The following is a 25,241-nucleotide window of genomic DNA, read 5'->3' as shown; positions in this document are numbered from 1 at the left end:
GCACACCTTCCTTGTTAACTTTCTTCCCAAAGACAGGTTCATAGGAGGTTACTAGGCTAGCGGCCCTTGAGCCTTTACAAGCTTAGCCATGTTAATCCAAGTATCCCCATTTGTTATTTTTAGGTAGTTAACAGAATGAATTTAGTGTGGGGGTCTGTGATCAACACTAGCTACCCCTGTCCATGAGGGACATGGGTACCAACCCAGGAGAGAATATGCAGGTCTCCCATCTAATTATCTAGGTTGCATGTGAATAGGGTAAGTGAGGAGCTCTGTTTTACATGAACACGAAGTCTACTCCAGAGAAGCAGGAGTCTCTGGTTGACATCTTTCTCTCCAGCATGTTCTGTTAATGTCACAAGCTAGGTTGACATCCCTAGAGCAGTGACTCTTGTGCCATTTCACTTGCAGATGTGCAGCATTTCTATCAGAACAGGGTTGCAGATTGCCTTACAGGCCAGGCACAAGTCACCTCTCAACAGCCTATAAGATACAGTGTAAAGTGACAGGGCTTTCAGCCTGTCCATGTAGGTCATGGTTTGGAGTCCCTGTATTTTCTTAGTGAGAAACCTCTGAGGTTTCTCCATCTGTTGCAGGTGTCTGGTGAGATGCATGCAAAAGGGTGCATTATCCTCCAACAGTGGAGTGATGAGGATCAAGTACAGTGGAGTTGTAACAACTCTTGACCTGGACCTGGACTCTATGTTCTTGCTTATGAGGTGCACTACATAGAAGGCTATCCTTACCACTGTGGAAACCTGGTGGTCAAATTTCAGAGTGCTATCAACCTATGTTCCCAAGTCTTGCACCACTGGGTTGGAACTTGGGGAGGTGCTGTCAATATTGTAATTTGTAGGGAATTCCATTCTGCCAAAGGGAATAAAAATGCATTTTTTGTATGTAGCTTTAGGTCATGGTTTTGACACCAATCATTTGTTTGTGTTAGCCCTTCTTGTAATATGTTGACATCGTTGGGGGACCCAATGACTGCTCCCAGTTTGCAATCACCAGCGAACTTGGTAAGCCAAAGGCTGTTTACTTTGGAATCTATCTCTCAGACGTCCAGGCCAAACAGTAAGGGGACCCAGCACAGACCCTTGTGGTACTCCACTGGTGACAGTGACAGGTCTACTGTTGGAAGTGGAGTCACCAATTTTGACAGTGTGTGTTCTGTTGGCATGCCAACTGGCTACCCATCTAGTAATGTAAGGGTTAATCCCTATCTGCAAGAGTTTCTAAATGATACCAGAGTGGAGAATTGTATCTAAAGCCTTGTCAAGGTCAAGATAGGCAGTGTGCACTGTCTTACCTTCATCTATGGCTTTGGAGACATTCTCAAAAAAGTCCATCAGGTTTAATAAGCACGAGCTACCCTTAAAGCCAAACTGGGTTGTGTCCAGCATTTGGAGGTCACCCGTGTCCTTGTTGATAAGGTCCATTATGGTCTGGAAGAGGAGGCTGATTAGAGTTATGTAGTTCCCAATGTCAGTTGATGGTCCCCCTATGTGCAGAGGGATTACTTTTGCTGTTCTCTGTTCTGCAGGAACATAGCCAGTTTTCAAGCTATGAGTAAAGAGAAAGCCAAGTGGGTCTGCTCGGTCTTGTTTTAGATTGTTTAGTAAACAAACTGGGATATTATCTGGTCCCACTGAGGCTGTGTTTTTGGCCTTGGTGAGTGCAGAGATGACCTGTTCTCTAGGTATACTCGGCAGGTCTGGTAGAGGTATGCTTTGGGATATGGTAGGTGGGGATATGGGGTTGAAGTCTGCGCTGAATCTATCAGCTAGCAGGTTGTTGATATCTTTCAGTGTAGTATGAGTGATCCCATCTACAACCAGTTTGGCACATAGCTGGGCATTCTCTTTTGGACTTTGGACATAGTTAAAAACTGCTTTATGATTATCCTTGGCTAGGGATCTGATTTTAGTTTCGTAATTTGCTTCAGAAGACTTTACAACATTTCTGATTTTCTTGTTTAGGTTTAGCAGAGATCTCTTCCTCTGCAGAGTGATATCCCTCTTGCTTTTGGACAACAGTTTCTTCCTCTTGTTATACAACCTGTTTATACTTAAAGTCCACCACTGGTTTTGATCCGGTCAGGTACAGCAAAGTTTATGCAGTCGTTTAAGTGTCTGTACAGGGCGTTTGTGTATACTTATGCATAGTGAATCATTGATGTCTGCGATTGCAGGTGGTAAGAAGCTTTTTACACCATCCCTTAGTAGGCTGCAGTTAGCTTTGACAAAAGTTTTTTTTAAATGTTGTTCCTGTGAGGATGTCAGTTCCAGTAGTTACTTCAAACAAGACTGATTTGTGGTCTGACCTAACCAGGGAGGGCATCATGCACAGGGAAGTGAGTAAATGTCAGGAAACTCCTACTAGGACAGCTGAACTTTATTTGGGGTTAATCAGAGTCTCTTTAATTGGATGATAGGTGTGTACCCCAAAAGACTGAATACTGTAATTAAATCAAAAGGTGCTTCAACAAAGTATTAGTGTAAGGGTGTGCACACTTATGCAACCAGCTTAGTGTACGTTTTTTATTTTTTATATATTTTCGCCTAACATATTTGTTTTTCAACTGAACTGTACAGGTTATAGGTCACACTGAAGGTGGGAAAAGTTTTGAAATGATTTATTGTGGTCTCATTTTTTTATATAAAAAAACTGGCATTTTAACAGGGATGTATACACTTTTTATATCCACTGTATTAACTTACAATAAACCCACAACACCATGTACATCTTCAAAAAAAATGAAGTTTAACCCTCCAAACAGGAACTGCTCCAGACAACTGCAAGCATATGCATTACCCAACATAAATTTACCCATGCTAAACTGCATATCAGAGTTTGTGTTTCCACTTATACTGCAGCTGTATTTTCTCTATTCCCCTCCCAGATGTGTATGCCTTCAGAAAACATTAACTTTTCAGGCTTAAGAAAAAATCTGACAGCTATTTTCAAATAAAACCAGATTGCATACTGTTCTATTAAATGTATTAAGGTATGCAGGCTGCTATTGAGGAGGTCATCTCTTACTCCCTTGCTTTAATTTCAAACTATTTTTTCCTGAACTGCTTATCGTTTTGTCTTTAAATTTTCATTTCCCTCAGAAAGGAGTGCTCAGAACTCTCAAGATTAACTTACCTGCACCTGTAGACAGCTTGTCTCAATGTAAAGTAGTCAGTAATGAATCCGTGTAAATTTCAACAAGAACAAAATGTACAGTTGCCTTAGAAGCAGACTTATTAACTCCCACTGAAAACTTGCTAATGAAAAAAACAAACAGTTAATATATTTGCAGATGTAATTTGTTTGGCGTTTTTGTGGTTTTCATCCTTTTGTCTCATTTTCATGCCTACTTGCTTACAAAGAAAAAAAAACACTTGGTTTACAGCTTAAGCCAAGAGCATTAATCTAGGTATGCACCCTCTTAAAAAAAAAAAAAATCTCTTAATTCTATGTATAATCATTGCAGTTTTATACTCTATCCCTACCCCAGCAGCCCAAGATCATAGCATATTAACATTAAAAGTGTTTTTATCCAGCCTTTCTTCTCTTGCTATACTGCAAAAGATTGTATTTCTTTCAACTAAAAATGTACTGATTTACCTTCAACATCTTTAACACATACAACAGTCACTGAAGAGACACCCCCCAACATTTAAATACCCCTGACTACACTAAGTGCTTTACAATACATAACATGCAGCTTATACCATGATGTTTTATGCAAATACTAAAAATTCCTTTACTTACCATTACTCTCTCCCCTTTTAGTGTCTTTCTAAATATTAAAGTGGGTATATGCTTTACAGTCCACCCACAAGGTGAACAAAGTCAACAAATGTGCAATCTTTCCCAGCCACTTCCACCTGCAAAGTCATGTTTCATAAATGTGACTGATACATTACAGTTTCCCATTATTCACTAATTTACATGTTGCTGGTCTTCTCCCTCTCCCAGCATCAGACTCTGATTAAAATCCAAAGTACTCCTAATTCTTCAACTCCTATTCTTTTTTTTTCTAACCTTCAGCATTTTCCTTTGGAACAGTGAATAATTTACTGGCAAAAAGTCTCTGTATAAACTATATTTTCAGAAGAATGAGAAGCAGAGTCCCCTTCTGTTGACTGACTCACTTTTTGTTGAATAAACTCTTTCCTCCTTAGCCTGTTCTGCATCAAAAATATCTCAGCTCCTCCAGAAAAAAAAAATTCTGAAGACAGATACAGCAGCTCGAGTCTCGCACCTGCCTCTCCACATTCCTTGATTGCTGGGATAAATTTGCTTCTCTTCTATCTAGCGTACAGTGAATCATCATTTTCCACACACTGCTGTCCCAAATGCTGAATACTTTTCTCTTCTGCCATAGTTTTGTCAGGATCAACTCTTTTGGCTAGTATGATTAAATCTTTACTAACGGAAGTCTTGGCTGCTTTTTCATGACCAGGTGTGGAGCATACACTCTATGTGCCCTTTCAATTAGCATATCTTGCTATGAAACATCAGCCCAGTTGCTTATCTGTGCTTTCATAAAATTAATTCAGTCTGTTCATTCCAGTTTCTCTGGTACATCAGAAAGTCTCAGGTTTTCTCTGTACCTGCCATCGTCCAACTCTTCCATTTTTGAAAGCACTTTTTTGAAAAAAATCTGATGATCGGTCAGCCTTTTATTCATTTCAACTTTTAGCTTTTGCAATTTTATCAGTTCATCTGAATAGCTAAAGCTTCTTCTATTTTTCCAGTATTTTGAGTCGATATATTCTCCCAATACCTCATTTATTTTAATCACATCTGAGTACATTTGATTATTTTTTCCTCTGAAGCTTTTTGCAGAACAGCTGCAGGAGTCTTCCCACCCAGTGTTTTCTCTTCACATTTTCTGGCCGATTTTCTTTTGGGTTCTCTAAATTTCTACTTTGCTGGCACCTGGCAATGTACTTGCTGGCCAGTAACTGAATTTTACTCGAGGATAATATCACTGGCTCTTATTTCTCAGTTTCCTTTTTTTCACAATGGCAGAACTGAAATTACACTGATCAGTGTGTAACCATCTTGGAAGTCCATCCACATCTGCTGTTATGGTAACTACATAATGTTTGTACTGCGTCTGATGCAATCCAACCACATTAACAGGAGAAAAGAGTCCCAAGATAATCCTTCCGGGGGGTGCCCCTCATGAAAACATAAATCTGATTACTGTAGCCACAAAGGAGACCTACACCTGGACACCATATCCAACTTAATGGCTTGCAAAAGAATATCACCCAAAGCTGCATTATGGAAAAAGGCTTGACAGGTTGCTACCGGTCTAGCAGAATATACCTTCTATACAGACAATAGAGCATTAATGTATTTTTGCAACACATTTTCCATTCTCATTTCCTCTCTGTACTCCCCTCCTGACCTGCCATTGAGAATCTAGTTATATTTCCAGGCACCATACCTACTACTCCCTCCCCCACGGTACGTCTGTGGTTCCAACACAATACTGGACAAAACCTTTTGCATGATGGGCCCTTGTATTTCTCAGGGAGTCAGCTTTGCAACATAATTCCTAGAGCTGAGATGTGGGGACTCAATGGAGGTCCACAGACTGGGTGCCAGGAGCCATCACACTTTGGCAGCACCAGTCATAATTCCTATCTAGGGGGGAGCAATGTGCAGCAATTTCAGCATATCCATCACTACTCCCATGCTGAACTGCAAGGCCCCCAGTCTCATCACATTACATAGGTTTTCCAAGTCCCCATTTAGGATACAAGACAATGGTCATTAGCTGCTTCATCCTATCGCCCTGGCCAGCCATACCAACAAGCCAAGCCTCCTCCCAAACTTGGTTGACAGTGACACAGATGTAATGCCCTACCTCTGGGCCACCGAGCTTTTTGAGACTTATTTCACAAACATAATACTGTTAGCCACTTCGCTAAAATCACTTTGGACATTTGATAATATTTTCCTATACATTTGGTTCTTTCACAGGTGAATACCAGACAAACAGTCTTCAGACCATTTTCAGCCTAGCAAATAACCAATTTTCAAAATGTTTCCTACTGCATTAAAGATGGCAACACAAAGTAGACGCAAGGAGAACATGCAGTCACCCAACTTTGAGTCACACTCAGATATGTACAACAAGTCTATTCCAGAGGTAGAAGGGATGCACGGCTATACGAATCAATCATGCCAATGTGTTTCATTAATTTGCTGGTTGACAGTTAGGTCTTTCTTGCCGATATTACAGGAAGCATTTTTTGCAAATGAATAGGAGATCAAAGAAAGTAGAGGGTCATTCATGGTTCAAAAGGCTAAGCACAGATGACAACAGACGGAATACAGTGAAAGGACTGTCAGTTTATCAGAACAGTTACAAGGTTTGAATTGGTGATCTTTTACTTTAGGAATCTCTGGTCTCTCAAGTTGGTAGATATGTTTCAACAAATACATGTGGAATGGGTGTATTCAATAGCAGGAATGGTGAGAAATAAGTAAAAGGGGAAGTAAGAGATCTCTAGATGTAGAGGAGATTCTCTTGGACAGTAGTCTGAGCAGAAAATGGGCTTTCCCAATTACAGTTATGACATGAGGTCAAAAGATAAGGCATTATTCACAAGAGTGCCGATAACTCTCACAGTATCCATTTAGATGCCTGTATTATCCATCCTGCATGAAGAGCAACCACTTTATTTAGCAAATTTAACTGCACTACTACTTTTGTATTTAATTTCAGGCTGTTACCACTGTACCTATTACTGACATGCGCCAACCATTGCTAGAACAACTTAATGCCCTTGAATGAATACACAACCAGTTCTCAGTCTACACTGTGGGACATTACAAGTAACATTTTTTACATTCAAACAGCACCAGCAACTCAACTGCAAGGGTTCCATAAGACAACCAATCTGCTATCCACTGCATAACATATGGATTTATAGTCAGGTATACATGTTTTTTGGCAATGCCTGCAAGAGGAATAATATCAAAATCTTGGCCAGGTCAAAGTATGGTGTATGTACTGTGTAACTGCTATCCACTACTTTGGTGACCTTTTCAAATAAATTAGTAAGGTGATGAGGGAAGGACTTGCGTCTGACAAAGTCAAACTGATGCAGTACTACAACCCAAATTATTGGGATCTGAAATTATATATTACATTGCCTTACATACAATGCTGGCAAGAATAATGGGTCTACAGTTTCCAAAGACACAGGCTGGGATACCTTTATTTAAGGGCATTATGATGGTCTTTTTCCAGGCTATAGGAATTAAGCCAGAGAAGAGGCTTAGGTTAAAAAGGTTTAGTAGGGTCCAGATAGGCCATATTTGTCATTATGGTAACTGCCAGAGCTGCATTAAAGACTAAGCACACTATTCTGAAATGGCCCCTCAGCAGTCTCATGAGCTAAGCAGCACAGGTGAACACATCCTACAGAAACCTGGTACAAAAGCAGAAGGTTCTATCTCAGATGACAGCACCCATAAAACTTCTACTGCAGCTTCATGTCTTATAGGCATCCTCCACAGAGCTGGAATTCTGGCAGTAAAAGCGGTACACATGCATTTGATTGGCCGGCAGATGGGCGATCGGAAAATGTGTGAAAGCATTGCCGCAGGTTCTCACAACTGCAAACCAGAGATAAGCGTGACCAACGGTAGCACTTGTTTATGTGGTAGAGCAGTCGGAAATGTCGCATTTGGTGTTTTGTATGACATTCTGACCGTTCGCCACTTTCAAATTTGACATTGTGATTAAGCATTCGAGGTTGGTGTGGACGCTCAAATGAATGTATACCATAAAAGCAAATAAAATACAGCGGTTATTTATGTTGTCTAAATGTGATAAGACAGTGCAGCCTGTGCCACATGGCTGCCTTGGGAAAGTTCCTACAATAATTAAGGCTGTTATTAGAAAATTATCCCCCATAAGATCTGAATATGTTTTCATAAAGCATTTCATGTCAGATAAACACAAGTACCACTGGAATACAGCTTTTGTATAATACAGAAAAGCAGCAAATGTCAAGTTCCTGAAACAGTTAAACTATTAAGACTGCAGTGTCAAAACTGTTAACCGACAATTCCTCACACATCAGTACAGACCTGAACAATGCAAGGTTTACCCACCCAAACAAATATGTTCCCTTGATGACAAAAACAATGGAAAGAAGGTGGCATAAGAGATATTACACATATGCATGTTGTACTAAAAAGGTAACCTACTCTCTGACACTTTACCATGTGACCATCAGCCTGCTAACAATACAGTGATGCAGCAGACCAAGCTAACAGGAAGAAAAATGCCAGCCCATCTTTGTAATATCAGTATAAGTGGATTACTGACAAAAACAGGAGGCTCCTATGGGACTGTTAAATTGGCAAGACCGTTCTATGTTGTAGAAGATGTGGGTGCTCATTGTGTGGGCAGTGCTGCTCCATTTGCATAAAAAGCTCAAAACTCAAGATCATAATCTAAAAGACCAGAGCTTGATTAGTGGCTTAGTCAACAGCTGTGACTGGCTCAAGAGGAACAGGAATGCAGAAACAAAGCCTACGCTTCTTCAGCAGGTGGAGGTGGGGGCATGCTCATGGCAAAAAATAAATAAAATAACTGCATTATTTTCCTTAGGAGCAACTAAAAAAATGTGCATGAGCTTTGCATTGTTCTCACTGCAGGAAGTGAGCCCACAGGACTCTCACCCTAAGGGCAACTACACAACTGGAGGGAAGTTAGATGGTCAGAGGGAGATCATGGCACACATTCATCTGGTGTCAACCTGACTCCCATCAGAAGAGAATGACATAGTACAGTGTTTTAATCTGGTTATACTGCTAACATAAATTTTCTCAGAAAGTGCATGCTCTTCCTGTAAATCTGAAAGCAGCCATTAAAGTAAAGTTTTTTAGTCAAAATGTTATTTCTAGCCTGGCTCTGTGGTGGAGGGATAAAGCCTTGACTACAACCAAACTGAATAGCAGCTCAGGTGCTAATAGAGTCTGGCAAGGGGAGATGGAGGTGAGCAGCAAAAGTCAACTCATTCATTCTGAGTGCAGGATGATGTTTGTGCCAGTCAGCCAGTGCTGCAAAGCCAGCACATGCCCTTATAAAAGCCAATGACCAGGGAGATTGAGGCTTAGCTTCTCATGTCAGGGACAGTAACTTTCACAGAGCAATATCCAGGAGCATGCATATGTCAGGAGAAGGGTGCTAGAAAGCTTGCGGTGATGTGGCGTTTACATAAACCACCATGAAGAGAGGATAAAAAAAACTTATGTCTTACCATAACGTTCCATCTGTATTGTTGATCCTCATTCAGTCATTACACCTGGGTTATTGGTTCTGACCTCGAAACCGAGCCAGACAATCCCCTCTCTCAGTTACCTCAGACTGAGTTTGCAAGTCAAAGGAAGTAGAGGCTACCTCTGGTCAAAGAACCTAACAGAACCGGATGATGAGATCCACTATAAGCCTCAGGAGGGGGAAGGAGGGAGGGTCGTAATGACTGAACGAGGATCAACAATACAGATGGAACGTTTTGGTAAGACATAACTTCTTTATCTGATAGTGTTAATCCTCGTTCATTCCTTACGCCTGGGACAGAGTCGCCAGCTACCTTTATTTTTGGGAGGCTCTCATGGAAGGACATTCCTGAGCACCACTGAACCAAAGGACGCTCTTCCTCTGGAGGCCAAATCCAATTTGTAATGGCTGATGAAGGTATGGGGTCTAGCCCAAGCTGCAGCTGCACAAATGTCAGGTAAAGAAGCTCCAGCATGAAAGGCAGCAGAAGTTGCGACCGAGCTAGTGGAATGAGCCCAGTCAGAAGGATATCGTGAGTTTTGTAAATAAATGTTACACAGTCTTTTAACCATTTAGAGAATGTGACCTTAGAAACAGCACAACCAAGTCTAAGACCAGAGTAGGCCAGGAACAGCCGATCTGATTTGCGAGAAGCCAGAGTTCTGTCCAGACAGAAACGAAGTTGCCTGTGAATGTCAAGGGTATGTAGGCAATACTCTCCTCTGTTAGAATGACTGGGAAAGAAAACTGGCAATTCAATGGATTGGTTAATGGACATTTCAGAGATCACTTCTGGCAGGAAGGAAGGATTAGCCCTCAAGGACACTATCTTTATGAAAGATTAAGTAAGGCTGTTTGATGTACAGAGCTTGAAGTTCAGAGATACGTCTGGCAGAAGTAATGGCGACCAAGAACATAGTTTTCCAAAGTTTCTTGAGGTCGCAAGAAAAAGCTGGTTCAAAGGGAGCCGTAGTCAACGCTTGCAGAACTAAAGACAGATCCCATGGCTGGCTAGGTTCTCTAAAAGGAGGCTTCAAATGATTTACGCCTTTTAAAAAAGTCTTGCATAATTTGTGTGACATAAGAGAAGAGTCATACACACCATTGTGAAAATTAGATATCACAGCCAAATGAACTCGAATGGTAGAAGCAGGTAGGCTGGATTGGAATAAACTGGACAGGTACTCCAGTACCACCAGCACTGGTGTTGAAAAAGGGTCCATCTCTTTTTCCTTCATCCAATGGTAAACCTCTTCCACTTACTGAGATAAGTAGTTCTGGTGGAAGACTTATGAGACACAATAAGAATGTCACGTACTGGGGAAGAAAAATCAGTCTGCCTGGCAATCAATGGAAGTGGAGGAACCAAGCTGTGCACTTCAGGCTGCTCAGGTTGGGGTGAATCAGGTTCTGCAGATGGGACATCAAATCCGGAGTTGAGGCCATAAGAAGGGGAACCAAATTTGCTGAGGGCAAGGGCAATATGGTGCAATGAGGATTATCTTGTCCGTCAACCGGCGGACTTTCTTCAGGAACTGGGGAATGAGAGGAAGAGGGGGAAAGGCATAAAGCAGACCCAAGGGCCAATCGTGAACTACAGCATCCCTGGGTGACTGTCCCCGAGGGGGAATCAGGGCAAAGTAATTACTGTTCTTGTAGTTGATTGGGGATGAAAAAAGATCGCAGCAAGGGAAATCCCAGCAGTTGAAAATCTCTGCCACTATAAAAAGATTCAGAGACCACTCGTGTGGTTGCAGAATGCACCTGCTCAATCTGCTATCATGTTGGAACTCCCGGGAATGTACGTTGCTAAAAGACAGCAGTTGGTAGCCATCACCCACTGACATATCCTCATGGCCTCCCGACAAAGAGGGTAGGATTTGGTTCTGCTTTGTTTGTTGATACTACATCCATGTTGTCCGATTGTATTGCAATAGTCCCTGATGGAAGAAGGGGATGAAATGCTTGCAACGCTAGAAGCACCACCTTCAGTTCTAGGACATTTATATGCAGATGAGCCTCTAGGTCCGACCACGTGCCTTGGACCGTCTTCCCCTGAAAAAGCTCCCCACCCCACCCCATCAGGGCAGTGTCCATGGTCACTGTGGCTTTGAGCTGTTGGGGTGTGAAGGGGTGAGACCACTGTGATGGGTTCTGCAACATCCACCAAATTAAGTCTTGTTTGCATCTCTGAGTCACTCAAATCTGGGATGAGAGAGGAGACTGAAAAGGGTACCATTGGGTGAGTAGTAACCATTGTAAAAGCCTCATGTGAAACCTCGCAAGGGGGACAATGGGTGATGGAAGCTGCCATGGAACCAAACAGCTGGAGAACAGAATGTGCTGTTGATCTTTCCCTTGAGAGGATGGATAGGAGTTGTTTTATCCTTAAGATTCTGAGCTTTGGAATCGATGCCGTGCAGTTCTTTGTATCCAACAAGACCCCAATGAATTCTAAGGACTGTGGACTGGGATGGGGATAGGTTGGATTTTTGCCAGTTTACAGTTATACCTAAATTTTCTGCGGTGGGAAGAGAGTCTGCCAAGGCTTTTTCCAATTGATGTCTGGTGGGAGCAGTGATGAGCCAGTCGTCTAGGTATGGAAACATCCAGAATCCTTGCAGTCGTAGGTGAGCTGTGACAACTGCCATGCACTTGACTGGCTCCCACACTGAAGCGAAGGAATCTTCTCAATGGTCTGTCCACCTTTATGTGGTAGTACGCATCTTGAAGATCTATAGAGCACATCCAATTGCCTGCCTTCAATAATGGGAGGATAGACTGTATTGTGACCATCAGGAATTTCTGTACTTCTATGAATTAGTTTAGCACACTGAGATCCAAGATTGGTCTCCAGTCCCTGGTCTTTTTTGGCACTAAAAATAATTCTGAGTAGAATCCGGATCCTATCTGGTCTGGTGGGACTATTTGGATGACTTTTTCTTAGCAGCTTTGAAATCTCTAATGCTGCTTATACCTTTTGGGTGGAACGTCGGGTAAGCTCCTTAGTGGGGCAGGACAAAGATCGAAGGGAATATGATAACCTCTGGTTATCTCTCGTACCCAAGAATTGGTGGTACTGGTTAACCAGGCAGAAGGGTACAAGGAGAGGAGATCCCCAACCGCTTCCAGAGGAAAGCAGTTGGGCCACTCTTGAGGAGCGCTGGTAGGACTTGCCAGAAAAAGAACCTCTGGAACCCTGGTTACACGGACCTCCTCTGCTCAGAAAGGGGAATCTTCCATACGAGTTTCCCCCTCTGCCTCTAGGGAAAAACTCAGCTCGTGTGTCATTGAAAGAACCCTGAGACTTTGTGCCACATCTTCCCACTCTCTTCTGGTTTCTGGAGAAAGCCCGTTGAGGGGAAGAATAGTGGACACCCATGGCAGAAAGGGTCTTACCTAGCCAGTGTGTCTTTTAACCTTGGGTCCAAACAACGAAGAGGCTTCAATGGGAGCGTTCAGAAAGGAAGTCTTGAAAGGTTCTGCGAAATCACACAAGCGCATCCAGGCATGCCGTCTCATGACTATGCCTGCACTCGCTGCTCCTTCTGATGTGTGAGAAATCAGACGTATGAAGGAGTCAGAAATCGATTCAAGGGTGGCTAACTGTGAGGCCACTTTGTCCTGGACCTCATCAGACACAGCTCCAGCCAAGGTTTCAGAGAGCTTAGAAATTAAGTCTCTTTGAAGCCTGGTAAAATGTGCCACATAATTCAGGGACCTGACTGTAAAGGTCACTGATGCAAACGTATGCTTCCCCAATCTGTCCAGTGCCCGGGACTCTTTGTTGGGAGGGTGGACAGTCTGGCTTTCTTCCGCCAGATCCTTTTTTGTTGCGGCTGCCACCACCAAGGCATCTACAGGAAGACCTTTGGACCAGTGAGGCTCACTATCTGGATCGGACAGAATTTTATCTGGCCCGCAGGGAATGGCGTCAATGGCATCAGGAGCCTTCCATGTACGCTGCACGAAGAGCCGGACAAGGTCATCAGCAGGTGGAGTAATCCAAGAGGTAGGGGGCCGAGCACGAAAGGCCTGCAGGAACACAGACTCTTCAGAGATCGGGTTAGAGGGCCGCCAATCACCTCTCTGCTTAAGTATTTTGAGGATATCTCCAAAGAATACCTCAGAGGGTGACAGAGGGGACCCTTCCACATAAACAAAGTCTGTGTCTTCAGTGAGGGACTCTTCCTGGGAGTCCATGTGCTTCCTCTTACACAAACCCTCGCGATGAACTTCCTCATGGGGAGAATCTGGAGAAGACAGCGCAAGAGGAGCCTCCAGTGGGAGTGTGTCCTGAGGCCCTTGTACCCAGTATCCGCCAGAAGTATCTTGTGTAAATTGTGGTCCAGAGGAGGATGGGGGGCACTAACAGCACAGGATCGGCAACAGAAACGAGAGCCTTCTCCATGAGTTGGAAGGCTGGTCCACCCAAGGAGGTCACACCCCACTCAAGCAAATCAGCCCGCCAACTCAGAGTCCCTGGATCACTGTGAGAAACAGGACTACGTACGTCACAGCTAGCATCTAAAGCAGTGACTGGAGTGACAAGTCTCTCCTGCCACAAAGGCGACAGCGACTCCTTAGTGAGGTCCATAAAAGGAGCCAAAGTGAGGGAAGTCTGTGCTACAGCAGGGGAATTCAAAGGCAGTGAAGGAGGAGAATAAGTAGGAGTCCTTGAAGAAGGGTGACCACCACCAAAGGAAGAGTAGTTCCTGGAGGGTCTGATACCTCTGGCCAAAAGCAATTGATCCACAAGGCGCACCACATCGTGTTCTGAGAGGCTTTTAGTGGATCTCACAGACATAGCTGAAGATGAGTCAGGTCAATTCAAGGATTCAGGAAACTTGGTGCCCACAAAGGGGTCTTTAGACGGTGCTAAAATAGGCATCTGTACCGAAACCAACGGAGCCGTAAAGGCTTGTACTACTGGCGTCTGCACCGAGGAGATAATCGGTGCCAAAGGTAAGGTCTGCACCGATGAGGTCGGTGCTGAAGTGGTAGTTGGCACTATGGTAGGTGTCGAAAGATTCTGTATGGAAAACGAGGTAGTCGGTACCGAGAGAATAGTCAGTGCCGTGAAAATAGTTGGGAGTCGAAGCAGAAGCTGGCATCAGAATAATCGACGCCGGAAAGGTCTGCATTGAGGACAAGGTCGGTGCAGATACGGAAGACAGAACAGAAGTGCCGATGAGGTATAGGGCACAAAACTCGGTGCCGAAGAACTAGGCACCGCAAGCCTCGGGGCCAAGGAAGTCAAATCCAAACTAGAAAGTTTGGCCTTCTTAGGTCTCAGTTCCTGGTTGTCCCCAGCAGGAGACGACGGGAGAGTCTTGACCTTCTTGTGTCCATCTCTTTTCTTATGGGAACTAGGAGGGGTTGAAGCCTCCGCCCCAGAAATAGCCTCCGAAAAGGAAGATTTAAGTAGTCCCTTTAAAATCTGCTTATTTTTCCTTTCTACCAAAGTCCTGTTAGAGAAATTCATACAAATTCCGCAAGGCGTGTCAACAGTCAAGTTAGGCTCACCCAAACAGTAAACACACAACGCATGTGCATCGGAAATAGGCAATTTATGCCCACAATCCACACATCTTTTAAATCTTGGACTTCCTTTTTTCTCTGCCATGATAGGGGGAAGAAGAAAAGGAAGGAAGAAGAAGGTGGTACAGGTACAAGAAATATCCAAAGGTAAAGCAGGAAAGAATTTACCAACGATGCTAAAGGAGTTACCTCACGGTAAGAAAGAAGGGCTAGAGGAAACCAAAAAGAGTTTCTAGATGCAATAGGGTAAGAGATAACTATTCAACAAATTTAGAACAGAAAATAACTAATACGATAAAGTATTATCAAAGAAGTTTACTTAGTTCAAGAGAAGTGGCTTGACACGACGGAATGGCAATGCAGCAAACAAAATCTGAGGTAACAGGAAGAGAGGAAATGTGGGTAAGACTTTAGCTCAAGAGTTTGTGGCTGTCGCGAGCTTGGTAAGATGTCTGGCTCAGTTCCGAGGTGGGAACCGATAAAGTACAGTTTTGTACCTACCATAAATGTAGATGTTCGAAGATCCACATTGCTGCAGTCCTTACACTTGGGTAGTCCGCTGTCCTCGGTCAGCCCGAATATCAAAGTATTAGGCTGACGTCGGTCAAGGCGCTTAAGACTGACATCAGGACGTCAGGGTACAAATGCGCATGACCGACGTCATATCCTCAGTCTTTTCTTTCCCCAGATGTCAGAAGACCCTAAACAGAAAGGTCAAAACCAAAAGACAGCAAAAAACAACCAACCACCCTTGCACTAATCATATGAATAATATATACAATATGCACAAAATTTACAACCCAAACCACACAACTGCCTCTTAACAACAGAGGGGAAGGAGGGAGGGTAAATTGGACTGCAGCAATGTGGATCTTCGAACATCTACATTTATGGTAGGTACAAAACTGTACTATGTTCTTCATCTCACCTTGCTGCAGTCCTTACACTTGGGTAGAATCCCAAAGCAGAGGTAAGGGAGGATGGCAAAACTAGAAAGTAGTAGGAGCTGCCAAAATGCCCTGTAAAATAGCAGTGGCAAACCCAGCCCTAGATTTAGAGTAAAGTGGAAGGTGGTAATGCTTAGAGAAAGTATGCACTGAACTCCAAGTAGCTGCCTCCAAAATATCTTTAGTTGCCACCCCCCTTAAAAAAGCTGTAGAAGTGGCAGTAGCTCTAGTGGAATGAGGCCTAATCCCAGCTGGAACCTCCTTACCATGATGTGAATAACAGAAAGCAATACAAAACCCAATCCACTTAGAAACAGTTTGTTTTGACACAGGCTTGCCCTGAGAACCCAAAGCAAAAGAAACAAACAACTGCTGAGACTGCCTGAACTCTTTAGTTCTGCTCAAATAATATCGCAACTGCCTGTGTATATCCAAGGTGTGCAAAATCTTTTCCCCTTTATTTTGGGGATTTGCATAAAAAGTAGGCAAATGAATAGTTTGGTTTAAAGCCACACTAGAAACCACCTTAGGCATAAAGGAAGGATTAGTACGTAAAGATACCCTATCCTTATGGAAAATTAAGAAAGGCTCAACTGCCATAAGGGCCTGTAATTCAGAAACCCTTCTCGCAGAGGTAATGGCCAACAAAAAAGCAGTCTTCCATGATAAATATTTCAACTCGGCAGTAGCTGCAGGCTCAAAAGGTTGTAGAGTGAGTTTCTCCAACACAAAATGAGTAGGAGCTCTACGCGGGGGTCTTATATTCTTTGCCCCTCTAAGGAATTGCTTAAACAAAGGATGAGAAAACAATGGTGGATCACAGTCATAGTGAGCAGAAATTGCTGCAGCATGAATCTTAATAGAAGAGAAGGACAAACCTTTGTCCAGTAACTCAGCAAGATATTGAAGAGCCACACTTAAATTAGGCTTAGCAACATCAAATTCCTTTGCTGCACTCCAAAATAAAAATCTCTTCCATTTATCTGCGTATACTTTCCTTGTACTAGGCCTTCTGGCCTCCAAAATAACATTCAAAACTTGCTGCGGAAGCTGAGACCCTCCAGGGTTTAAAACAGAATATGCCAGGCTGTTAGGTGAAGAGAGTGAAGTTTGACATTGAGTAAATGACTGTTCTCTTGAGACAGCAGGTGTGGAATCGAAGGCAAAGGCCATGGAGGCTCCCGAACCAGACTTCTCAGTAATGGGTACCAGTGCTGTAGAGGCCAATCTGGAGCTATTAGAATCATCTTTGGCTTGTCCTGTCTGACCTTTAGGAGTACCTTTGGGAGGAGAGGCAGAGGTGGAAAGGCATACACATGAAGATTGCTCCAATTGAAAGAAAGAGCATCCACTTTCCAAGCTGTGGGATGAAACCTTTTGTGCAAAACTTTGGCAGCTGGTAGTTTAGTGGAGAAGCGAACAGATCTATGTCTGGAGTTCCCCATGACACTGTCAATTTCTGAAATACATGAGGATCCAATTTCCACTCGTGGGGATCCATAATTGCCTGCTCAACACATCTGCTAAGGAGTTCTGTGCTCCGGCAGAAACCTTGCCTGAAGATTGAGCTTTAAACTGAGAGCAGTCTCCCACAAAATCATTGCTTGCCTGCATAGAGGATAAGAATGTGTTCCCCTTGCTTGTTGATGTACCACATGACAGTTGTGTTGTCTGTTAGAACCAACACCTGCCCTGGAAGAAGTAAATCCTTGAAAGCTATTAATGCAAATTGGACTGCTAACATCTCCTTCAAGTTGATATGTAGATGTTGTAGTCTGGCAGGCCACGTGTCTTGTATCCACTTTCCATTTAGATGAGCTCCCAAGCTTTGTCTGAGGCATCTGTCGTTAGAATCTGACTCGCCTCTGGCCGGGTCACAGAGAGTCCCTTGTTTAGGTGACATTCCTGAGCCCACCACAAAAATTCCTTTTGAATGCAAGGTATTATCTGAACGACAGTGTCCATATCTTGGCAGTGCTGTGTCCATACATTTTTGAGATACCATTGTAGCTTCCTCATATGCAGTTTGGCATTGGGAAGCACCAGAATACAAGATGCCATGAACCCCAAGGCTTGAAGGACTGTCCTTGCAGTCAGCCTGGACTGATGAGACAATTGATGGAAGTAAAGGGAAAGATTCTTTTGTTTGTCCGGGGTCAAAAGGCCATCTGGGATGCTGTATTCAGTCTCACACCCAGAAAGCACATGTCTTGAGAGGGTACTAGACTGGACTTTATTTCGTTCACAGAATACCCCAGGCATCTTAGCACTGCTATCACATATTGCAAATGATGAAGAAGCTCGTCCCTTCCTTTGGCCAGAATCAGGCAATCGTCCAAATAAGGATAGATCTGTATTCCTTTTAGCCTGAAGAAAGCTATCACTGGAGCCAGAACCTTTGTGAACACTCTGGGCGCAGTAGATAAGCCAAAGGGCAATGCAGAGAACTGATAATGAGAAGTCCCAGCTCGAAAACGCAGATACTTCCTGCAACTTAGCCTGATAGGAACATGAAGGTAAGCTTCCTTGAGATCCAGAGTCACCATCCAATGATCTTTGCCCAGCAGAGGTAAAAGCTGTTGTAACGTCAACATTTTGAACTTGGGAATGTCCAGATAAGTGTTGAGGATAGATAAATCCAAAATCGGTCTTCACGTGTTCCCCTTCTTTGGTACTAGGAACAGGCGAGAATAAAATCCTAGGCCTACTTCTGGCAGAGGGACCGGCTGTATGGCCCCTATTTGCAGCAGCAGAGAAATTTGTTTGTGAGCCTCTATTCTTTGCTGAGGAGGAACGTCTGGCATGCCTTTGAAAGGAGGCAAGGTATGGAAATAAAACCTGTAACCTTGGTGTATAATATCCAATACCCATCTGTCCTGGGTAATTAAACTCCAATTTTCTTTGAAGAGTGCCAACCTTCCTCCCAAAGGTGCTGCCAGACAAGAAGGCTCTGGCAGCTGAAAAGGTAGGTCATTGGGCCTGTTTACGAAAGGACTGGCCCCTGCCCTCACCCGAAGACTGTGCAGGTGAACTCCCTGTTCTAGGTCTGAAAGAGCCCTGAGCTCTACCCCTACCACGACTAGATCTGTCACTAGACTGTGAATCATAAGAAGGGTACGTCCACCCCTTAGCAGGCCAATTCCTACTAAACTTCAGAGGCTGAACTTGCAAAAAATCTTTAACAGTCTGCATAGACTTAGCCTTGTCTTCCATTTTCTTTAAAACTGCCTCCACAGGTGAACCAAACAATACATCAGACTGTAAAGGAGCATCTAAAATCCTTGTCTTAACATGGTCAGATAAGTTCTGATCCCTCAGCCAGGCGTGCCTGCGAAGAACTGACCCAGTGGCAGCCACCCTAGACGAGGCCTGTACAGCATCAAATCCACATTGTAAAGAATGCTTACCCACCTGTTCAGAAACATGTACCAAATCTTGTAATTCTTTACACTCAATGCCTTCCGCCAGAGCATCTACCTTAGACTTCAATTGAGAAAGAAGATAGTTTTGATATTTCAACATGTGAAACTGGCAATTCAAAGCCCTCATAGCTAAGGTGGAAGAAGTATAGACTTTCTTTCCCCATCTATCCAAAGCTCTGGCCTCTTTATCTGGAGGAACCGGATTTTTTACCACAGAAGCCTTGACCCCCTTAGGTCCCTGACTAACTGTTTCTGGGTCCGCCCTAGGACTCTTATACAGATATTTATGAGCTTCAGGCACCCTGTAATACCTGTCCGGTTTAACAGGAGCAGGAGGCAAAGAATCAGGATTAAGTGAAGCCTCTGCAAACACATCTTCCACAACATCCAGAACAGGAGGAATAGCCAAAGGCCTATGCTGGGGTAAAAGCAAAAATTCCCTAAGCCTTTTCCTGGAATCAGAGAAGTCCTGACCTTCCCACTTAAAATGTTCCCTCATAGAATGAAGAGTCTCTGAAAAGGAAAAATCCTCTGGAGGAGAAGCAGGAGTAGAATCATCCACATCAGAATCAGAATAAGGAGAATACTCCTGCAAGTCTTCAGCCGAAGACTCTGAAACATCCGAAACCTGCTCAAAACTCCCCAACTCTGGTTCCACCCTAGGCCTCTTATCAGGAGGGGGCAAAGAACCTCTAATCAAAGTAATTAAATCTTCTGCCATTTTGAGCATGTGCTTCTTGGGCACAGATCCTGAAGAACTAGGAGTGACACCAACAGAAGCTAAACCTGGCCTGCCTCTGGGAGAAGCCTTGGAAACAGAAGGAGAGGGCCTAACCACCCTAGGAAGGGAGGGGAGTACAGTAACCTGAGAAGCCCCTTCAGCCTGACCTGCCTCCTGAGAGGCCACATCCTGCAATATCAAAGTCTCCTCCTGGGACTCCAGAGAAGCCTCCGGTGGAACCACCGGTTCCACTGACGCCTCCAAAGAACCGGCGTCCGCACGGACGACTCTTCTTGCCTGGGTTTAGCTGCTTTGTCTTTGCGCTTCTTGAAGCGGCCGGAGCATCCGACGGCATATTGTAATTGCACCGCTTCCAAGACCAACCTGGCACAATCTAACCTTCGCTAATAGTGCTTATTAAACCTAGCACAAAGCGACACCCAACAACGTCGTGCTCAGGCCCCAAACAAGGAATACACAAAGTATGATAATCTCTATGCGGTATCTGCTTCCCACAAGAAATACAGTTATTCACTTTTTCTGACATCCGTATACCACTGAGGCAAGAAAAACTAAAATATTCCCAACAGGGTACTTAGCCAACTTTGACTCGGTCTGAAACTCCGAATTCGAAAAATTTCAGAACGCCGAACGGCACTTGCAACGCTGCTTCTGCATCGGACCATGCGGCAAAAAAGACTGAGGATATGACGTCGGTCATGCGCATTTGTACCCTGACGTCCTGATGTCAGTCTTAAGCGCCTTGACCGACGTCAGCCTAATACTTTGATATTCGGGCCGACCGAGGACAGCGGACTACCCAAGTGTAAGGACTGCAGCAATGTGAGATGAAGAACATCCCAGGCATAAGGAATGAACGAGGATTAACTATCAGATGGCAAGGTTAGCAGTTTGAGAAAACAAAAACACCTCCATAGCCTGCGCCCAGATTGATGGGAGTCGCTCAGTAGTAGACAGAGCATCTATAAGCTTGAGACAGACAGTAATGATGACGTCATTTCCCAGTCTGTTGTATACGTAATATATATATATAGCTGATGGGACAATGATGCTCTAGCCATGGTTAGGGAAATGGGTACCCATTCCTGCAGTAGGCAAGTGGATGACAGAGGTGTAGGTGCAAGCAAAAAGTACCTTCATGGCTGCCTGGAGACCACTCCTCTAAATGATTTGTCTCTATGCTGAGTGGTACCTGGTAGGGAAGAATAAATGGCTCAAGTATCACAGGAGGAGGACTGATAGAAGGAATGTAAAGGGGTGAAAAGCACATAGCAAAAAATAAGAGGTTATGTACTTACCATAACGTTCCACGTGAGTTGTTCATCTCTCCTTCATTCTCACTGATGGGTTCGGAGCCAATCCTCCTTCAAACAGCTCGTGGCCTATTCCCTATCCCATGATGCAATAGTGTTTCACTCAGATCTTGTTTGCCCAATCATATTGATAACTAAAGACTATAGACATTGAAATAAGAATACCACAGACAAGGACAAAATATCACTAGGACTTGTTGGAACTTCCCAACCCTCAAGAGTTTAAAGGAATGGGGGTTGGTGGGTGGGACATAAGAATGAAGGCGAGATGAACCAACTCACATGGAACGTTATGGTAAGTACATAACTTCTTAAAGTGAAGTTGTTCTACCTCGCCTTCATTCTCATTGATGGGTAAGCGTCCCAAGCACCATCTCCCTGGGTGGCTCATGAGAGTATATTCCTCAGAACCACAGAACCAAAACAGGCCCTGTCCTTGGACGCCTTATCCAATTTGTAATGAGTGATAAAGGTATGAGGTGAGGACTATATGGCTGCTGCACAAATAAAATCTATAGGCAGCCATGCCATAAAGGCTGAAAAAGTGGAAATTGCCCCGGTTGAGTGAGCCTTGACTTTATGATTTAATGTCATCTGCAAAGAGCTGTATGTGAAGCAATACAGTTTGACAATCATTTTAATAATGTGGTTTTAACCACAGGCGTACCCTTCTTTGAATCTGAAAAGGAGACAAAAAGTTGGTCCGATTTTCTGAAGTCCTTAGTCCTGTCTAGATAGAATCGAAGTTGCTTATGGACATTGAGTGTGTGCAACATGTGTTGCATTTTGTTTGCATATTTGGGAAAAAAACAGCTAACTCTATAGTCTGGTTGAGATTTGTTTCAAACAACCCTTAGGTAGGAATGAAGGATTTGTTCTCAGAGTCACTATCATTATGAAAAATCAAGTATGGGACTTGGACAAGATGGACAAGGCATGTCGTTCAGAAATTCTTCGAGCAGAAGTAATAGCTACTAAGAAAATGGTCTTCCATGCTAGGGATTTTAAATCCTAGGATGAAGTAGGTTCAAAGGGGGATAAAATAATCCATGAAAGCACAAAATTAAGATTTCATGGAGCAGATGGAGTTCTAATAGGTGGTCTCAAGTGAACAGTACACTTAAGAAATGCTTTAGAAAGTCTATGTGACATGATGGGAGTCTGTTGATCACCGATATGAAAATTAGAGATTGCTGCCAATTGAACTCTAGGGGTTGCTGCAGCCGCTCCTTCATGAAGCAATTTAGTCAGAAACTCTAGAACGGAAGAAATCGAAGCCATATATGGATCAACGTTATTATTTGATGCCCGTATAGAAAATCTTTTAGACTTGCTAAGGTATAGTTTCCTAGTAGAAGATTTATGAAAAGAAATCAGGATGTTCTGTGCATGCTGCAGGTGATAACTTGTGGAACCTGGCTACTAGTGAAACTGGAGCTGCCAAGCTGTCAATTTTAGGGTATGAATTGCAGGATGAAGAACCCTTGATGAATGTATCAGAAGCTCTGGAACCGGGCCCAGGATCCATGGTTCTTCAAGTAGATGAGGCTGCAGAAAGGGGAACCAAATTTGACAAAGCCAGTAAGGGGCAATCAAAATAATGGTCCTTCCCAGAGTGCTGGCTTTCTGTAAGAATTTGGGTATCAGAGAAGTCCCGGGGGCCAACTGTGTACAAGTGCATCCTTTGGGGCATCTCCCGAGTTGGGGGATCAGGGCAAAGTAGTTGCTGCATTTGGTGTTGGCGGGGGTTGCAAAGTGGTTGCAGCAAGGCTGACCCTATTTGTGGGATATCCCTTCTGCTGCTACTTCTTTCAGGGACCACTCGTGAGGAGACAGTATTGATCTGCTCAATTTGTCCACTATCTCACTGGACCTCCCCGGAATGTAAGTTGCTATCAAAAAGCGCTGGGTGGAAATTGCCCACTGCCATACTCTCAAGGCCTCTCGACATAAGGGGTATGATCTGGTTCCTCTCTGTTTATGTACCAGGCCACTGACATATTGTCTGTCTGTATCACAATAGTACTTCGAGATAGAAAGTTTTGAAAGGACTCCAATGCTAGAAGTACCGCGCTCATCTCTAGGACATTAATATGCAGATGAGCCTCGTGATTCTCCTATGTGCCTTGGGCTGTCCTTCCCTGAAAATGCCCCCCCCCCACTCTATCAGGGAGGCGTTCATGGTCACAGTGGCAACTGGGGTTGGAAGAACAAAGGGACGTCCTATTGTCACTTGAGGAGAGACCAGCCACCAAAGAAGATCCTTCTTGCATGACTTTGTTATTATGATGTGATGAGACATTGGAAGCTCCTGATAAGACCATTGTGTGAAAATCAGCCATTGCAGTATCCACACGTGCATTCGGCCTAATGGAATGGCAATGATGGCTGCTGCCATGGTCCCTAGTAATTTGAGCACTACTGAAACTGATGCTCTCTGTTTGGGGATGAAATTCAGAATTTGTTGTCGAAGGCTCATCACTCTTTCCATTAGAAGTTTTATGCTCATGGAAAATGTGTCAAGATCTGCTCAGATAAAGACGGTACATTGGATAGCTGTAAAGCAGATTTGTCCCAGTTTATAGTAATCCCCAGACAACTGCAAAGATCTAAGGTTGTCTCCCTTGCGGGTATGAGTTGATGCTTGGTGGTAAAGGTGAGGAGTCAGTCGTCTAAACACCTGGAATCCTAACCGCCTCAGGTGAGCCATGACTACTGCCATGCATTTGGTGAACACTCTGGGGGCTGTAGTGAGACCAAAGGGTACAGCCCGAAACTGAAATTGACAGACTCCCAGCCGAAAGCGCAGATGATCCCTGGATGTTCTGGCTATCTTTATATGGTAATACGCATCCTGGAGATCTATTGAGCACATCCAATCATCTTTTCCTAGAAAAGGAAGTATAGACTGTAGCCTGACCATCCAAAACTTTCTTTTTTTGACAGATTTGTTCAAACTGCCGAGATCCAAAACTGGTCTCCAGTCCCCCGTTTTCTTTGGAACTAAAAACAACCTTGAGTAAGTTCTGGATCCTCTCTGGTCTGCTGGGACTGGCTGGATAACTCTTTTCTCTAGCAACCTTGTAAACTCTATGGTTGCATGTTCCTTGTGACTGGGTGGAGTATCTGGGATTTTTTTTCACAGGGGTTGGAGTGGTAGTAAAGGGAATAGTGTATCCTCTGGATATTATGCTTTGTACCCACTGATCTTGTGTGATTTTTAGCCAGGTGTCTGGCTACAAAGATGTGTCCCTAGACTGCTTCCAGAGATGTACAGGTGGGCCTCCTTTCAGACGTGCTAGTATGGCTTGCCAAAGAGCTGATCTCTGTCACCCTGGTTCTGCGGGCCCCCTCCGACCTTTAGGATAAGGTCTGGTAGGAGTGGAAAAATGGACTCCTATGGCAGAGTCTTTTCATATTGCTCACACCTGGTAAGCGTTTCCTTCACTTTCAGTCCAAAAAGTGATGAACCATCAAAGGGGATGTTTACAAAGAATGACTTGTAGGGCTCCGTAAAGGAACATAAGTGCATCCAGGAGAGTCTCCTAAGAGCAATTCCTGTACACACTGCCCGACTTGTTCTATCCGCTGCATATGAAATCCGACGCACGGAAGAGTTTATAAGGGAATTTAGGGTAGCAAGCTGGTAGGTTACCTCATCTGAGATCCCCGCAGCTACCGCACCATGTAGAGTATCTCCTAACTCCTCAAAGAGATCTCTGTGTAGTCTGGTGAAATAGTTCAGGGATCGAAGAGTAAAGGCCGCTGAACTAAACATGTGCTTTCCGTATCTGTCCAGGATCCCAGAATCTCTATTAGGTGGATGAACAGATGTGGAAGTCTCCGATAGCTCCTTCTTAGTGGCTGCCGCCGCCACCACCATAGCATCAACGGGTACTCCTTTGGTAAGGAAAGCCTTGTCCTGAGGTGACGTAATAAATTTATTTGGCCTCCGAGGGACTGGTT

At 43.9% G+C, this 25,241-nt stretch overlaps 1 protein-coding gene across 1 annotated transcript in view; it reads right to left on the bottom strand.

Annotated features, from left to right (window-relative positions):
* Window positions 1-25,241, bottom strand: part of EIF3K (eukaryotic translation initiation factor 3 subunit K) — a 507,694-nt gene that overhangs the window by 195,729 nt on the left and 286,724 nt on the right. The window lies entirely within an intron of this gene.

The sequence above is a fragment of the Protopterus annectens genome, chromosome 1.part0 (assembly GCF_019279795.1).
Source record: "Protopterus annectens isolate FY-2018-M chromosome 1.part0, PAN1.0, whole genome shotgun sequence".
In the NCBI taxonomy this organism is placed as follows: Eukaryota; Metazoa; Chordata; order Ceratodontiformes; family Protopteridae; genus Protopterus; species Protopterus annectens.
The sequence above is the reverse complement of the archived record's forward strand: the minus strand, read 5'-3'. Positions and strand labels throughout refer to the sequence as shown.